The 19,056-nt window shown below is 43.3% G+C and overlaps 1 protein-coding gene across 1 annotated transcript in view; it reads right to left on the reverse strand.

Annotated features, from left to right (window-relative positions):
- The window catches only part of LOC147689406 (vomeronasal type-2 receptor 26-like), a 340,755-nt gene that overhangs the window by 243,205 nt on the left and 78,494 nt on the right, over positions 1-19,056 (reverse strand). The gene's annotated exons all lie outside the window — the stretch shown is intronic.

Genomic DNA, 19,056 nt, shown 5'->3' on the forward strand with positions numbered 1-19,056 from the left:
CAGACCTTCACATTCAAAGTAGTCCGTTTATTCGGATATCATTATTTGGAGACCTATCGGTGTTTGACTTAAAACCACAATGTTGTCTGCATATTGTAAAAACTGGATGCAATCGTTGGCCAATTTTGGTGGGTGTCCATTCACGTTCTGCAGATGACTTTCTAAATCTGCCAAATATATGTTAAAAAGGCTTGGAGAGAGCACGCAGCCCTGTTTGAGGCCATTTCTTATTTTTAATTCTGCGGATATTCGTCTCCCATCGCCAAGCTTTACTTTTGCCCACGTTCCACTATATAAGCTATTATAATGTCAATTAAAGTCAGCGGGAGACCCCATGTTTCAAGTTTTTTCCATAGGCGGTGTCTTGGAACTCTGTCGAAGGCGGATTTCAGATCTATATAACATGCTAGTAGTCCGGTCTTCTTTTTTCCTGCTCCTTTTATTAGCAGTGCCAGTGCTGAAAGATTAATTGTGCAACCCGTACCTTCCATAAAACCCGTTTGGAATTTTGGTACTATTTTGTTTTCATTTATCCATTTTTGGAGGTGAATCAATATACAAGATGAGAAGAGCTTTGCCTCTACATCAATTAGTGCTATCAATCTGTAATTCCCGGGTTCCATTCCACACCCGTTTTTGTATATTGGGTGGAAGATGTTACCCTGCCAGGACTGCGGTATCTTTTTTTCTTTATATAGATGATTAAATAGCGGCGTCAGGTATTTTGCACAAAAATCGGGATCATATTTGAATAAGGTGTTTGGAATCCCATTGGGGCCTGCTGCTCCTTCCGCTTTCAGTTTTTTTTATCAAGGTGGTTGTTTGTTAAACTGTTGTTAGAAGGGTTAGTTCTTCTAGGTTAGTACTTTCATGCTGATCATTTTTTCTTTGTCCGGTTTCTGCTTCTTTCTGATCTAAACTTTTTTTGAAGTCTTTATTTACTTCTTTGTGGGGATGATTCCTGTGAATGTTATATAGGCTTTCAATATAATGAACCCATGTTGTTTCACTGATTCCAATGTTATACACTCTACCCGTTCCTTTTGATAATTTATTAATTATATTCCAGAATTCAACACTATTTGGTAGTTTGCTTGTCCTTAGCAAATCTTCCCAGATTCTCTCCATGTGCAATTTTTTCGCTTTTCTGCATTCCTCTTTATATTCTTTCCTCATTTTCAGTATTTCGTTATTGTCTACTTCTTTTCCCAACCTCTTTTCTGCAGCCTTTGTTCTTAGTATTTTCGCAATTTCCCTTTTTTTATCTCTTAATTTAGTGTTGTACCATGGCTCTTTGTTAGCTTCTTGTCCATATTTTACTGATGTTTTTAACGAGAATTTTCCTAGCACAAGTTTATGAAAGTTCTCCCATTTTCTTTCGAGTGATAGATTTTCAATGGTCTCCATAATTTTTGCTCGTTTGAGCACCATTTCCATTATCATATTTTATGGGACCCTTACATTTGAGTTTCTTCAATTTGTGTATTTCCGGAATAGCGGCAAGAAATTCTACTTTGTTTTTTCTTCGATGTTTATTCTCAGTGTAGTCTCTTGTGGAAAGTGATCACTCTCCGGTCGTGTTCTTATTTCAAAGTGATCTACCATCTTTATTAGATCATTACTAATTAGAGTAAAATCTAGTGTGGAATTTTTCTTTCCACTGGAGAAGGTGGTTATTGTAGCTCGATCTCCCTTCATGTTTCCATTTAAGATCGTTAGTCCTAGTGATTCCAGCTCATTCCATATCTTTTGGATGTTATTTTTGTCCTGCATGGCTTTTTTATATTACTATTGAAATCACCATAGATAAACATCTCATGGAATTGGTGGGTTTTTTGTAAAGTTTTTACCAAATTTAATAGCGTTAGTAGTTTTTTTATTTTTGTGGCCTTATCTGGATGGATGTATATATTTATGATCAGTAATTTCCATCCTAAACTGTCTTTGCTTCCTTTATTCTCTAATTTGATAACTTGTATCCAGTTCTCCCCTGAATCGAGCGATTCAGTTTTCCAGTTTAGGTAATTTGTTATGAAAGTGGAAAATCCTCCCCTTGGGTGTTCGTACTTTGCAAATTTCTCCACCATTACATGATGTTCCTCATATCCCATAATTTGCCTCGGAATTTCGTTCCATGTTTTCTGGAGAAGTATTATTTCGAAATTGCTCAGGAAATCTATAGTCTCTTGATCTTGAGCCATTTCTTTAAAACCATGTACATTCCACGAGCAAATTTTTATTCTCCTCCTTGGTTTCTGGTCTAACTTGATATTTTGATTTTGATTGTTTTGGACAAAATTACTTCCATCAGGATCGATGAGAGTTTAGGGCTTGTGCTAACCAAGACCAGTCTTTATCTTCCTTCACCCCATGGTTCAACTGCTTTATTTTTGTGCAATGCAGATCTTGTTCCGTGATTAATTTATTTCTTGCTCCCTTCAGAATTGTATACATTTTTTCCTTTGTGTTATTGCATTGGGAAACCTTATTTATTAATAAAGGGAATGGGTACTTTATTGGTGTTTGGTGCTCTAGTGTTATTCCCCATTCTGCAAACTATGTCCTTGTCGAAAAGATGAGCTCCACTATATCTTTTGATGCCCACGTGGTGCTACTTATTTCCTCATCTTTCTCTTTGTTTGTTTGGATAAATTCTACTGATTTGAGGTCACTTGTTGTTATTCCCCTTAATTTCGGTAGCTCTTCAAACAATCTCAGTATATTCCCCCGATTCAGCGTGTCCAGTTTCCCTCTTGTTTGGTATTCTGGCTTAAATAGTAATTTTCAGTCTGTTTCTGTACTTGCCGTTTCGAAATTTCGGTTTTGATAAACTTCTCTTTTTCCCTCTATTTGATCAAGTCGAATATATAATATTTGTCCGTATTGTCTTTCCATAGTTGTTTTTTCAGGTCGACTGGAGTCCACCAATGTCGCCACTTTTTGAAGATTCATTTACTCTCGATCTGTTGGTGCGTTACATATGTTTTGCCCCAACTTGTCATTTGGTAGGGTTCCATGCAAGTCATTGCATGTTCTTCCTTTTTTTCCTACCGTTATGGTTGGGCGTGTGTTTGTTTCCCTTGCTTGATCTACTTGTGTTTTTTGGCTTTGTTCTTTTTCCATTATATTCAGACTGTGTGACGAGGTTCCTCCTGTCTGCCATTTTGAACAATTTTGTGCCGGTAATTCATGCTCGTGTTTTTGTGTTGATGCATTTACCTGTGCTTTTTGTTGTTCTATGGCCTCACCGTGATCTATTTTTACTATCTCATTTACTTTAGCTATTTTTTTATTCAGTATATTTGTATTAGCTTTTTCCTCGTCCTTCGGTTTTCCTTGCGTAATTGATAATATTTCGTTCTGCCTTGGACATTTTGAGTACTCTTCCGCTTCTTCTGTGTTTACCTCTTGGTTGCCAACTTCTTTGACAGAAATTTCTATGAACTGGTCACATTTGTTTCGCATTTAGAACTTGTATAGTGGCTGGCTGCCGCCACACAATTCAATTCTTTATTTATGTTTTGGAACTCATAAGAGATCCACATAAAAGAAATACAACATATATTTTTACATACACATACTTTACATGACAAGATAGAAAAGCATATACTATTAGGCATTTGATTCCCAAGCCCTCTAATAAATATCTAGAAAACATTTAAAAAAGTTAAATATATTAAAACAGAACATTTCATTAAGCGGATTGTACAAAGCATTTAAAAAAGACCTCGCCGACAAGAGACCCAATTTTAAACATATATGTCTAAACCACTTCCTACGTGATGTCCGCAAGGCTGGGCATATAAAGAGAACATGTACAATATCCTGGGTGGACATATTGCAAAGATGACAAATTGCAGGGGACCCATACCATCTAGATGTTAAATTATTTAAAGGAAGGAGGTCCTGCCTCAAGAGGAACCAAAAACGCTGTATACCGTGAGGTATATTCCATGACACGTACGGTTGCATTTCCTTATATAGGCAAGAGTCTATAAATGGTGAGGGGCCTTTTTTGCAAGAATTGCCACCCTGTCTAGGCTAAAACTCAGTTTCCAAGTGGCCAGTTTTAAAACAGCCTTCAACTGGCCTAGGGACAATGTGAATAAAGTTAATTCATCTAGTTGAAGGTATTCAACTGCCTTTCTGAAATTCCTCACAATTCTAGAGTGTTCTTTTAAGGATCCCAACAATTCTTTTTTCATGAGACTCCGCATGGTCCCAGGTTCCCCCCGAGCCAGGCACGACACCCAGCGAACAATCCCTGCTAAAGCCTGCACCCAACTACTACGGATTCCAAACTCTAATCTAAGAGCGGCCGTTGTGCAGGCAGTATTAACTGAGGCTAATTGTCGGAGGATTTTTCCATCTACTGTATGCAGAAAACTCCATTGCCCCAAATCAATTAATTCAACACCATAGAGCAGGGATGCTGAAATCTTTGCGCGAAAGACCTCTAGCAAATAAGGGAAATGTCTTTTCCCCGTCGCGCAATATAAAGCACTCAGACTTTTACCCTGAGCCAGAGCCTTTCGAGAATTGTTAGCAACATGATCCTTATCGCTCAAATTGGCAGATATTATCTTTCCTAAGAACACATAGGAATTCACCACCTCCAGCCTGTCTCCTCCCACCATCCACCTAAAGTTCTCATATTTCGTCTTTCTCCTACCTGCCATACACATGATTTTACTTTTTGCTACGTTTATTTTCAGGTGATGATATTCTGCATATATGTGAAGTGCTTGTAGACGATTATTCAAACCTTTCGGTGTTAAATCCAATATCAGAATATCATCCGCATATAGCATACAAACAATTGGAGAGCCCCCTAATACTGGGGCGTTACCATCACTTGAAGACAAAAACGAAGGTAAGTCTGAGATGTAAAGAGAAAATAATAATGGAGATAATAGACATCCTTGTTTCAATCCATTTGCAGTGGGTATCGCCAGGGATAGCCCTCTTTCGCCACCCAATAAAACCCTGCACCAGGTATCAGTATGGAGATCCCTAACTAAATCTAAGAGCAGTGAGGGCATTCCGAGAGAAGATAGCTTCCTCCACAGCAGGGGGCGATCAACTTTGTCGAATGCTGTGGAGAAATCTGTGGAGAAATCTATAAACGCAGCATAAACTCTTCTGCCTCGAGCCCCTACGTATTTATCCAAAATTATCTGCAAGGCGGATAAATTATCCATTGTGCTGTGACACTTACGGAAACCCGTTTGCTCCAATGGCAGCAACTGACCCCCATCTACCCAGTCGGATATTAATGTTAAAAGACATTTCGCAAATACTTTCCATATAGCATCAAGCAAGGCTATTTGTCGATAGTTTTGGGGCACATTCCTATCCCCCTTCTTAAACAGGGGTACCAGAATACTCCCCCTATGTAGGAAGCAATATCTATATACTGGAAATAAGATTTTGCTCCATGATTCAGCATCCTGTTTTAACACCAAAAACGGGAGCTCATCAGGGCCCATGGCGCCGGACGAACGCAAGTACTTTATGGCTAATTCGATGATCTTTTCAGAGGGCGGCTCAAACAACGGTCCGACATCGCCCACCCTTCTGTCATCCTCAACAGGCCCATTACCAGCATATAACTGCGTGACATAACCCACCCAAACGTTCTCGGAAATAGGAGGGGGAAGGGACCTGATTCTTGTTCCACAACCCTCACCAATGAGAGACCAAAATAGTCGTACATTCCCTCTATTTACAGCCTCCCTTAACTTTATCCATAGGGAATCTTCCCTCTCTTTTTAAATTTTTAACCTTATTCTCCTTCTCCTTCTCCTTAGTAAGGTTATTTTGCGAGACCTTTCTGTGGACCTATTCAAGTATTGTTCTCTAACCAGTGTGTTTAATTCTTTATTAAGCAGGCGTATGGAACTGGGGACAGGAAGCATATTTCTTTGTGAATTAGATTTTCTTGCGACCAAGACTACCTCCTTCATAAACCCCACAAAATATGAGATTTCCGACCCTTTCCAACTAGGACGTTCTTTTACAGTTTTATCTAGTAAAATGGACAAGCTCCTTAGGGCCCTTGTATTCCAGAAACATCTCCCTGTTTTACCACTAAAACTAACCAGATCACCATCAAGCGACCATGGATCCGTTTTAGGTGGATTTATATTAACAGTTAGGGTTATCACATTGTGATCGCTGTTTAGGGTTTTAGTGACTATCAGATCTTTTAGGAGATAAAAGGAATCATTATCCACAGCCACGTAGTCCAAAATAGACTCACCCTGATTGGTTTTGTGAGTAAAACTTGCTGGAATGTCAGAGGGAAGCCTACCATTTATGATGATCCCCTCCAATTCAGCCAGTTCTTCCAGAAACAATTTCCCTCACTTATCTGTTTTGATGTTACCAGGGAATAGAGCCTGTGGGATCTGTAATAATTCCTCTTTATATTTGTTTCTTAACAGAGCTAGACTCGTATTAGAGACCTTACAATTAAAGTCGCCCACTAAAATTATGTGGGTTGCAGGTGCTTTGGCCTTAATACTCTTTATGTAAGAAAAGACCTGTTTCACTATTACATTATAGCAAGCATCTGGAGGGATGTTCACATTTATCAGCGTGATAGATTTGGCCGCCCCAAGCTCAGCATGACCAAACAATGTTACCGCCTGAAAGAGGTTACTTGAATCCAAATAGTGGGTGAAGTTCCACTTGATCCGATTAGATAAGAGACAAGCAATGCCCCCTTTGGCATGACCTCTCCTGGAAGGAATGGCTATACCTTCCAAAGAAATATAGCCCCCTCCAGCAGGAGTTCTATCCACACACCAAGTCTCTTGGAGACAAATCACGCTAGCATCAAAAGAATGGAGGAACTGAAGTTTATCTGGGCTGTTTTTTATACCTGCGGCGTTCCACGATAATATCTTTAAGTCACAACTAAAGATGAGAAAGGGAGATCATGTTATCTGTTGTCCTACTAGAAAGGACACCAGGTAACCAATTCCATTGGGCGCTCTCCTCAACTATATCTCCAGGGGAAATAACAGGAGGGGAATTTACACTGGAGACAAGACGTGTATTTTTAGAGACACAGATTTTTAGATCATCAAAGCCAGCCAGACCACCCAGTCGACTGAGGGGAGGAAAAATCCTTTCCCCTGCTAATAAGCCATTCCGTGGGCCCCCCAAGATGGGAATAACATCAATCCCACGACTTTGAAAAAACTCAGACTGCTTCACAACGAGATTGGCAATGAGCTTAGAATAGAATTTCACCCTAGTCAATATTCCAATTTCCAATCTCCGGATTGGTACCAGGTTAATGTCATTTGAATTAACCAATTCAAGGCATTCTAGCTCTTCAAAACTTTTAAGTAGACGGGCCCTATTTAAAATCAAATCAGTATCAAACAGCGGGAGGAAATCCAAAATAACTGTGTCAACGCTTTTCTCTTCAATTGCAGCTTGGGAACTTTTAGAAGCCTCTTCCCTTCCCTCCATACCAAAGCATTTTTTTATACAAGGGACAAAATCGGAAGGGGCACCAGAGACCGGTTTAATTAATTCCAAGATGGGCGCCGACATACTAGGCTTCCCCTCATCAGCATTAGGGACTCCCAAATTGGAAACCGCACATCTAGATGAGAGATCGCCATGCCCTACCGGTATCTCCCTATCCAACACCGAGGGAATTTTTTCCTCAAGTGAGAACATTTCTTCATGATTCCCTTCCGAATTGGACGAGTAGATATCACCTCTAACATCCTGCTTCTCAAAATGAATCCTTCTCTGCCTCTTTCTTCCAAATCTGCGAGTAGGTTTCCTCTTTTTACCTTTGATCTTTTTTGGGACGCCCAATTTTCGATTTTTTTCCTTCTCCTCCCTCTCCAAGGTAAAAATAGATAAGAATTCTTTATCTACCCTTGATTGGGGCTGAATTACAATTTCCTTATCTGGGGCCAAAGGTACCAGAACAGAGGAAGAAACTTAATTTACCTTGAGCATAGGCACCTCCGCTACTTTTATTTCCAGGTCAGGAATTGCTACACAGTTTCCTAAAGGGGGGCTCAGTAACAAAGATTTCACCTTTTCAACAATGGGTAGAATTTTTCACCTGGAATGATTTGATCTGAGGTTATAGGATTAACTGGGGACATTTTTCCCTCTGCATAATCTACATTCATTCCAGCCCCAAACAGCCCTAAATCAGCAATCCCTCCAGTTTGCTTACCAGAAGCTTTATTCAGTAGAACCTTCAATATCTCATTGACCGTTTCTAAGACACAATCCGACCCCCCTACAAATTTTTCTAAAAGAGATAGAATTGAAGAGAGTAGCCGTTCTAAGGAGAGTAGGGTGTCAGAGACGGGTTTATCTGGTTTAGTTACGGGAATGGGAGTAATACCGGTAAGGTTCATCTCTGGGCTCATGAAGATGCTAGAATGAGAAGTCATGCATTGAGATTGAATAGAAGGTGTGCTGCTAAACAAATGGAGCCCAGAGGGGACAGCAGCCAGCGGAGTCTTAAGAGGCTCATGGATCTGCCTAGAGTCCTCCGACATGTATCTCCTACATACCTCCATATCAGAATACATCAATATATTATCCCCACTCCTTGGTACCTTCATCTGAGTGGAACCATTAGCGTCATTTAAACCTGTATCCCTAGAGGTCAGAATAGATTTGTGTAAATCAGCATTCACTGTTTTAGGACACAGCTCTACAATAACATCAGTAGTAGGCAATACAGATTTACTTTGGATCTTAGTAGATATCAAATTCTCAACAACCCCAGTTCCCCCTGCAGTTCCCTCTCCTGAATCGTCATCAACCATTAACAGTGATTTGCGTACAACAGTATTGTCTTTCTCCAAAGGAAATTCCAAACGCACCTCTACTGTGGGATTTTTTCCTTAACCCTTTCCCACAGATTAAATAGCTGGCATTTTCCCTTCAGCTGTGATGCATGAATACTCTTATTGCGGAGAGGGTTGGATTTAGTTTTGGTACAAGTCCTTCCTACCAACACTCTCCCTGACCGTAGTTTTCTAGCAGTCATAGCGTGATATAGAAGTTAATATAAATAAATTTAAGGAGAAGAATAGTATATGCGCGGGGAAAAGGTATTGGCAAAGTGCAAAAAGGTACTAGTGAAGCATATAACACATATAGAAGAAAATAAAGAGCAGATGATAAAATCTATGCAGATAATAAAATCTATGCAGTTGCAAACGATGGCACAGCAAATAATGTGCGATTAGAGAGCAGAGTACCAAACAAATATGTAGGGACAAATTTGTGAATTGGATTAAAATGAATATAGGTGGGCCCGGCCGGCCTGCTTCGGTCTCTGAGGGTCTCAGAGGGTCCGCCCTTCGTCCGGCCTTCGTCTCGCACGCGTCCCGCTGGCGCGGAATTTCTATACCCTGATTAAATACACAGATGAGGAGGAGGCGGGAAGATGACCAGGTGCAGGCGATCAGCGCCGCACGGAATCCTGGTCCTCGCAGTCCCGTCTGGCTCTTGCGGGGATAGAAGACGGGGCAGGCAGCGCCTGTAACGATAATGGCAATCTCCTGACAAAGTCCTCTTGAGTTGGCGGCATGAGCGGCCCCCGCGAAGCGGGGGCCGCGAGGTGTGGCACGGTGGCACGGTGTGGCACGGTGTCCGGCACAAGTAGCACAAGAGTCAGCAAGAGGCAGCAAGCAGAGTACAGACCTGCCGGTGAGTGCAGCAACAGTCCAGGCAGGCAAATAGCAACTTGCTATAAGAACAGAGAATCCAGAAAGTCCTGGGAGGTCAATAGTAGCTGCACCTGTGACAGTTCAACAATTCAATTGTACAATGTACTGTGGTGCTTAGGGCTCACCTCCGGTTAGCTGACTGCTGTCCGGGCGACCAACTGACCGGCAAGCTCAGCAAACTCGGCAGATGTGGGCAGATGTGGGCAGCGGGAAGATCTCCCTCCTCTCTCAGTCACTCACAAGCTGCTCAGCCGCTCAGCCGCTCTGTCTCTCTACCATGCGGCTCTGATACCATGCGAAGCTGTGGTTGGGGGCGGGGTCTCGTAGCCCATAGTCCGCGGTCCACTCTGGTTCCCCCAGGCCCCCGTCTCCCGGACAGCCCATCTCTGCTCGGCTCTGCTCCAGAAAAATAGTATTTACAACAAGGGGTGGTGAGGGACAGAGTCTCTGAAATAAGCAGAAAGCTCTCACTCAGTCAAGAGATCAGGGCTAGATCCAACACCGTTTTTTAGCTCACTGCACCATCCCAGTTTCAGAACCTGGCTGTATGCAAATTAGTCTGTTTCTGTCCCAGTGCATGATGGGAACAGGGCAAACCAAACTACAAAAGCCAATTCTTACACTGGGAAGGAAACAAGCTCCCGGGAACCGGTTTCTGGCATTACAGCCGTCTTCGGCCCGGTTTGCTTGAATCCTGATGGTGCAATGAGCAAGGGTCTCACATCTGAGAATACCCTTCCACGCTTAGGGTGGACAAAAATATTTACAACAAGGGGTGGTGAGGGACAGAGTCTCTGAATTAAGCAGAAAGCTCTCACTCAGTCAAGAGATCAGGGCTAGATCCAACACCGTTTTTTAGCTCACTGCACCATCCCAGTTTCAGAACCTGGCTGTATGCAAATTAGTCTGTTCCTGTCCCAATGCATGATGGGAACAGGGCAAACCAAACTACAAAAGCCAATTCTTACACTGGGAAGGAAACAAGCTCCCGGGGACCGGTTTCTGGCATTACAGCCGTCTTCGGCCCGGTTTGCTTGAATCCTGATGGTGCAATGAGCAAGGGTCTCACATCTGAGAATACCCTTCCACGCTTAGGGTGGACAAAAATATTTACAACAAGGGGTGGTGAGGGACAGAGTCTCTGAATTAAGCAGAAAGCTCTCACTCAGTCAAGAGATCAGGGCTAGATCCAACACTGTTTTTTAGCTCACTGCACCATCCCAGTTTCAGAACCTGGCTGTATGCAAATTAGTCTGTTCCTGTCCCAGTGCATGATGGGAACAGGGCAAACCAAACTACAAAAGCCAATTCTTACACTGGGAAGGAAACAAGCTCCCGGGGACCGGTTTCTGGCATTACAGCCGTCTTCGGCCCGGTTTGCTTGAATCCTGATGGTGCAATGAGCAAGGGTCTCACATCTGAGAATACCCTTCCACGCTTAGGGTGGACAAAAATATTTACAACAAGGGGTGGTGAGGGACAGAGTCTCTGAATTAAGCAGAAAGCTCTCACTCAGTCAAGAGATCAGGGCTAGATCTAACACCGTTTTTTAGCTCACTGCACCATCCCAGTTTCAGAACCTGGCTGTATGCAAATTAGTCTGTTCCTGTCCCAGTGCATGATGGGAACAGGGCAAACCAAACTACAAAAGCCAATTCTTACACTGGGAAGGAAACAAGCTCCCGGGGACCGGTTTCTGGCATTACAGCCGTCTTCGGCCCGGTTTGCTTGAATCCTGATGGTGCAATGAGCAAGGGTCTCACATCTGAGAATACCCTTCCACGCTTAGGGTGGACAAAAATATTTACAACAAGGGGTGGTGAGGGACAGAGTCTCTGAATTAAGCAGAAAGCTCTCACTCAGTCAAGAGATCAGGGCTAGATCCAACACCGTTTTTTAGCTCACTGCACCATCCCAGTTTCAGAACCTGGCTGTATGCAAATTAGTCTGTTCCTGTCCCAGTGCATGATGGGAACAGGGCAAACCAAACTACAAAAGCCAATTCTTACACTGGGAAGGAAACAAGCTCCCGGGGACCCGTTTCTGGCATTACAGCCGTCTTCGGCCCGGTTTGCTTGAATCCTGATGGTGCAATGAGCAAGGGTCTCACATCTGGGAATACCCTTCCACGCTTAGGGTGGACAAAAATATTTACAACAAGGGGTGGTGAGGGACAGTGAGATAAATAACGGTGATGGATCAAGCCCTGATCTTTGGACTGGGTAAGAGTGGTCTGTTTAACTCAGACACTCTGTTCATCACCACCCCCTTTTCTAAATCGTTTTTGGCCACTATAGGTGTGGCAGGGTATACTCAGACATGAGTCCCTTTCTCACTGCTCCATCAGGATTCAAGCAAGCCGGGCCGAAGAAGGCTGAAATGCCAGAAACCGGTCCCCGGTAGCTTGTCTCCTTTCTGGTGAAGAATTGGCTTGGTAGTTTAGTCTGCCCTGTTCCCATGATGCACTGGGCCAGGGACAGACTGATTTGCATATAGCCAGGTTCTGAGCTGGGATGGGGCAGTGAGATAAATAACGGTGATGGATCAAGCCCTGATCTTTGGACTGGGTAAGAGTGGTCTGTTTAACTCAGACACTCTGTTCATCACCACCCCCTTTTCTAAATCGTTTTTGGCCACTATAGGTGTGGCAGGGTATACTCAGACATGAGTCCCTTTCTCACTGCTCCATCAGGATTCAAGCAAGCCGGGCCGAAGAAGGCTGAAATGCCAGAAACCGGTCCCCGGTAGCTTGTCTCCTTTCTGGTGAAGAATTGGCTTGGTAGTTTAGTCTGCCCTGTTCCCATGATGCACTGGGCCAGGGACAGACTGATTTGCATATAGCCAGGTTCTGAGCTGGGATGGGGCAGTGAGATAAATAACGGTGATGGATCAAGCCCTGATCTTTGGACTGGGTAAGAGTGGTCTGTTTAACTCAGACACTCTGTTCATCACCACCCCCTTTTCTAAATCGTTTTTGGCCACTATAGGAGTGGCAGGGTATACTCAGACATGAGTCCCTTTCTCACTGCTCCATCAGGATTCAAGCAAGCCGGGCCGAAGAAGGCTGAAATGCCAGAAACCGGTCCCCGGTAGCTTGTCTCCTTTCTGGTGAAGAATTGGCTTGGTAGTTTAGTCTGCCCTGTTCCCATGATGCACTGGGCCAGGGACAGACTGATTTGCATATAGCCAGGTTCTGAGCTGGGATGGGGCAGTGAGATAAATAACGGTGATGGATCAAGCCCTGATCTTTGGACTGGGTAAGAGTGGTCTGTTTAACTCAGACACTCTGTTCATCACCACCCCCTTTTCTAAATCGTTTTTGGCCACTATAGGTGTGGCAGGGTATACTCAGACATGAGTCCCTTTCTCACTGCTCCATCAGGATTCAAGCAAGCCGGGCCGAAGAAGGCTGAAATGCCAGAAACCGGTCCCCGGTAGCTTGTCTCCTTTCTGGTGAAGAATTGGCTTGGTAGTTTAGTCTGCCCTGTTCCCATGATGCACTGGGCCAGGGACAGACTGATTTGCATATAGCCAGGTTCTGAGCTGGGATGGGGCAGTGAGATAAATAACGGTGATGGATCAAGCCCTGATCTTTGGACTGGGTAAGAGTGGTCTGTTTAACTCAGACACTCTGTTCATCACCACCCCCTTTTCTAAATCGTTTTTGGCCACTATAGGAGTGGCAGGGTATACTCAGACATGAGTCCCTTTCTCACTGCTCCATCAGGATTCAAGCAAGCCGGGCCGAAGAAGGCTGAAATGCCAGAAACCGGTCCCCGGTAGCTTGTCTCCTTTCTGGTGAAGAATTGGCTTGGTAGTTTAGTCTGCCCTGTTCCCATGATGCACTGGGCCAGGGACAGACTGATTTGCATATAGCCAGGTTCTGAGCTGGGATGGGGCAGTGAGATAAATAACGGTGATGGATCAAGCCCTGATCTTTGGACTGGGTAAGAGTGGTCTGTTTAACTCAGACACTCTGTTCATCACCACCCCCTTTTCTAAATCGTTTTTGGCCACTATAGGTGTGGCAGGGTATACTCAGACATGAGTCCCTTTCTCACTGCTCCATCAGGATTCAAGCAAGCCGGGCCGAAGAAGGCTGAAATGCCAGAAACCGGTCCCCGGTAGCTTGTCTCCTTTCTGGTGAAGAATTGGCTTGGTAGTTTAGTCTGCCCTGTTCCCATGATGCACTGGGCCAGGGACAGACTGATTTGCATATAGCCAGGTTCTGAGCTGGGATGGACAGTGAGATAAATAACGGTGATGGATCAAGCCCTGATCTTTGGACTGGGTAAGAGTGGTCTGTTTAACTCAGACACTCTGTTCATCACCACCCCCTTTTCTAAATCGTTTTTGGCCACTATAGGTGTGGCAGGGTATACTCAGACATGAGTCCCTTTCTCACTGCTCCATCAGGATTCAAGCAAGCCGGGCCGAAGAAGGCTGAAATGCCAGAAACCGGTCCCCGGTAGCTTGTCTCCTTTCTGGTGAAGAATTGGCTTGGTAGTTTAGTCTGCCCTGTTCCCATGATGCACTGGGCCAGGGACAGACTGATTTGCATATAGCCAGGTTCTGAGCTGGGATGGGGCAGTGAGATAAATAACGGTGATGGATCAAGCCCTGATCTTTGGACTGGGTAAGAGTGGTCTGTTTAACTCAGACACTCTGTTCATCACCACCCCCTTTTCTAAATCGTTTTTGGCCACTATAGGTGTGGCAGGGTATACTCAGACATGAGTCCCTTTCTCACTGCTCCATCAGGATTCAAGCAAGCCGGGCCGAAGAAGGCTGAAATGCCAGAAACCGGTCCCCGGTAGCTTGTCTCCTTTCTGGTGAAGAATTGGCTTGGTAGTTTAGTCTGCCCTGTTCCCATGATGCACTGGGCCAGGGACAGACTGATTTGCATATAGCCAGGTTCTGAGCTGGGATGGGGCAGTGAGATAAATAACGGTGATGGATCAAGCCCTGATCTTTGGACTGGGTAAGAGTGGTCTGTTTAACTCAGACACTCTGTTCATCACCACCCCCTTTTCTAAACCAGAAAAATAGTGAGCAGCAATTCCCCCGCAATTCCCTGCCGGGCTTCGGCAGTAGATGCCCGCGGTGTCTCTGCAGCAATGTCTCGGCAACCGGCTCCCGGCTCACTGCCACGCCTGACCAACGGCTCTCAGCAGCAGTGAACACCAAACAACGGCCCAACCAGCTCACATACATCAACTGTGTTCACATACTATGAAATGGTCGTTTGGGGCCTCTTTCTTTTTTTGTTCAAAAATGGCAAAGATCTGTTTTCCTTGCGTGATTTTAATAGCATTTTTCCTTGCCTTCCTTGCCCGTTTGCGCTGTCTTTTGGTTAGGGGTTCTATTGTGCCTGATGACCCCATTGTTTTATTTTCATCTTGTCATATCTTTGTTGGTTCATTTTCTTCTGATCCGTTTAGGGTTTTTTCCTTTTCAACTGAGGAAATTGTTCCATTTTGTTTTCCAGTTTTTATGACCTCGTCTTTAGAATTATCTCCTTTGTTGTTTTTTGAATGTGTTACCGCTAGTATTTCTTTCAGAATGTCAGGTAATTATGCCAGTTTGTCTATTATATCCCCACAGACACAATTTTGTTCCATTAACTTAGCTTTCAATTGTTTATCTTCCTCCTTTTCTTTTGTTAGATACAACGAGATTTTATCCAATTTAGAATTTATTCCCACTATATGTGTTGCAATTAAGTTCATCAGATCTACATGAACATCGAGTTTGTTTGATTGAAAATTCAATGCGTTGATTGCTTGTTGTAAGCTTTTTAAAAAAGCATCCCCCCAGAGTGTGGACTGTGCTTCAGTTTGTTGCTACATCGGACGCCTGAATTTTACTGGTCGGTTGTCTGATTGGACTTGATGTAAGTATTTTTGGAGAAGATGTTGATTCCCTTTTATATCCATTTTCATTACTTTCCAGATTTTCAGATTCTCTCAATTTTTCGTGACTATGTTGCTCTAGTTCCACCTCCTTATGTGTGTTTTCTTTGAGCATTTTCTGGAGTTCTGCTTCTTCAAAGATTGAGAAAGGTTTTGACCAGTCAATTTTTTGTATGCTTCTCTGCAATTTTGTTTGAGATCCTAATTTATTTTGGTTGATAAGTATTAAGCTTTTTTAATTGCCCTCTGTGGTTATTTTGTTTGGTGTGGACATCGCTTGGCTAAGAGGTACATGGATTTGTGCTGTACTTTTTATCAGCCAATTTTTTATTGTAGATTTTTCTTTGAAATTGATGCCCGGACTTGTTTCTGATTCATTTCTCTTTTTGCGTCTTTTGCTTGATAAAGTAAAACAAGGTGATTTTATAGGGCTTTGTTGGGTTATTACTTCTTCGCTTATGGTGTGAGTTGCTGCCATTTGCTCTTTTAAGAAGTGAAAATTGTACTTTGGTTTTTCCTCCCCAAACTTGAAAGGCTCTACCATGGGGACTGGTATGAGACCTGTTTGTCCTTTTCCGAGCGACTCTTCTGACTTGCTTTTGTTTCCTTGTTTCTTTTTTTCTTTTAACACCAACCTTCTTTCTATTTTCTGTATTGGAGTTTGTCGAATTTTTCTTGACCGCATAATCCAATATCCGATATTCTGTCCAGCAGCCTATTTGAATTAGTATTTGAGATCTTACTTTGCAGGTTCACTGTTCGCTGGACTATTTTTGTTTCCTTCTGAAGGCTTGCGTGTATTTCCGCACAGTGTGTTTTTTGTCACTTCGCTCCGACTCTCCAAAATTCTCCAACTTGATTTTTTTCTGGTCTGCTCAGGGTTGCTAATTTGCTGATTTACATATGGCGTTATTATCTCAGCGTGGTTTGCCGCTCTTATGCCTGCGTACACGCGGTATGGTTCACTGTTCACCCTGCTTGTTTTTCCTGAGATCCCTGGGTACAAGTTTACTCGTTGCGTAGGAATGGTGTAATCTCCAGGCTACTAGTAGCCACTTTGATCACTCTCACATCTACCTCACGCTTGCGCTGACTTTCCCAAACCTCCCAAGCCCATCTGCCCCTTGTGGGACACTTGCCGTCGGGGAATAGATCGGAAAAAGGACGGAAGGCGTTCGGTAGTTAGGTAGTGCGGCCACTTATAAGGCTCTTCTTGATGATGCTGAATTAAAACGCATATGACAATATTGATTGTGTCTGGGCTGCCTTTATCAGGGCCACTGTTCTGGTATTTATTAATGAAATGGTTCTGTGTACCTGCAGGGTGTTTCGGCTGGATGTTTAGCGGGTAGGGGTCTTTTGCAGGAATTTTTTAAGAGTCTTTTAGGAGTCTTTGGGGGTCTTTGGGAGTATTTTAGTAGTTGTTTAGTAGTCTTTAGGAGTGCCCTTCTGGTTTTAGGAGTTTTTATGTTTATTTAGATTTTTATCTGGCATCAGATCCTGTTGATTCATGTTGCATCTGTAGTTCTGCTGACAAAGGTTTAAAGGTTTCCTGTCCACCTCTCTTTCCTATTGAGTTTCCCTCTGGACCATGGTCCAGAATAGGTGTGGATGTCACAGGACCTTTGGAAATTTTACCTGGAGGGTGTCGTTTTGTTTTAGTGTTAATTGATTATGCTTCAAAATGACCTGACATGAAACTTGTTAAGGAGGCCTCTACCAGTAACATCATTCTTTTTCTTAAAGATGTATTTTTGAGGGAGCGGTTTCCTGACACCATGGTGACGGATAATGCACTCAATTTACAAGTGCTGAATGAATTTGAATCCTTTTTGAAACCATGCAACATTCAACATGTTAGGAGTTCCCTTTATCACCCCCAGTCTAATGGGCTGGTTGAGCAAATTAACAGAGTTGTGGGGGGCTGTGTTAAGTAGGCCAGATCTTGTAACTGTGATATTCTTAATTCTCTCAACAGTATGCTTTGGTTCTACAGGACCACCCCTCACTCTACAACTTAGGTTTCTCCCTTTGATTTGTTAAGGGGAAAAAAGCCCAACACTAGCTTTAAGCCCGCATGGATGAACAAATGGATCACGTCTGTTCCTGATATTGACAGTCTCATGCATCTGGTTCGAGAAAATGTCTCCAACACCCAGTCCAAACAGAAGTCTTGGTTTGACAGTAAAAAAGAGGTCAACACTGTTCCTGTGGTCGTTGGAGATCTTGCTCGTATTAAGTCCCCAGTACATGGGAAGAAGGGTGAGAGCAAATGTGGTTCTTCCATTTCTGTTACCGGGGTTGGCAGAAATTCTGTGCAAGTTGAAGGGGGAAAATGGTGGAATGTTGGTAAGATTGTAAAAATTAAGAATGTTCCTTCATATCCTGCTTCTGTGCCTCTTGGTCAGGAGGTTGGTGTACCTTCTGATTTGTCCTTCAGAAGGAGTTCAAGATCTAGGATTGTTCCTAGGAGATACCACATGTAAAATGTTTTAGAGTTTCTGCTTTGTATTTACTTACAAATTATTGAAAATGTTTTAGAGTATCTGCTTTATGCTCACTTACAAAGTATTCAATAGTTATAGTTTTTAGTGTTTTTTTATTTTGTTTTTTTGTTTCTGTTTATATTGTTTCTTACTTTTGTTTATTGAGAAAGGGGGATATGTTGTATTCTCTTGATTATATTGCTTCAGTGCTGTATTCTATGATCTAGCTCAGGTGTCACCTTATGGAATGTTGATGGGTTGCCTGGCTGCACTGTTGCTGGTTTCTCTGTATTCAACTGTACTGAGAGCTGTTGGGGCTGGATGTGTCTTCACTATGCTCTCTAGTCCACTGAGATGAGGGTCAGGAAGAACTGTGTAGTTTATCTACAATAAATCTCTGTTGAACTCATCTGTGACTATGTGTGATCTACTGCAACATGTTAGGAAGTTGCATCTACATGATGTTCGAAGACATGAGCCGGTCTGCCATACCAGACCTGTGTGTATACAATGGTCATTGCATGCCTGGGAGTGCGCATGGGCCCCTGTGCTGGTTTGAATATGTGTCCAGTCTGCCACTGCAGGTTTATAGGAGTGCTCTTACATAAGTGTCTGACCCGTCATTGCATGAAAATGCGTGCATACCTATGACAACAATGTACCAAGACTGCAGTTGCTGGCTTGAGTGTGTACCCTTGCACCCTTTGTGTTAGTGGCTATCTGTCCATCGCAGGCATGTGTGAGCACATTTGACCCATAGTGGGTAAACCCATGTGCAACCTGCCATTGCATACTTGTGCTTGTGCAGGGACACCTATGGTGCCAGGGCTATGTGTTCAGCCTGCTCGTGCAGACTTGAGTATCGCACTTGCAGCAATGGCGCTAGGGACTACATGTCCCACCTGTCTTTGCAGGCGTGTGTGTATGCAC

Source organism: Lissotriton vulgaris, chromosome 10 (genome assembly GCF_964263255.1).
Source record: "Lissotriton vulgaris chromosome 10, aLisVul1.2, whole genome shotgun sequence".
In the NCBI taxonomy this organism is placed as follows: domain Eukaryota; kingdom Metazoa; phylum Chordata; class Amphibia; order Caudata; family Salamandridae; genus Lissotriton; species Lissotriton vulgaris.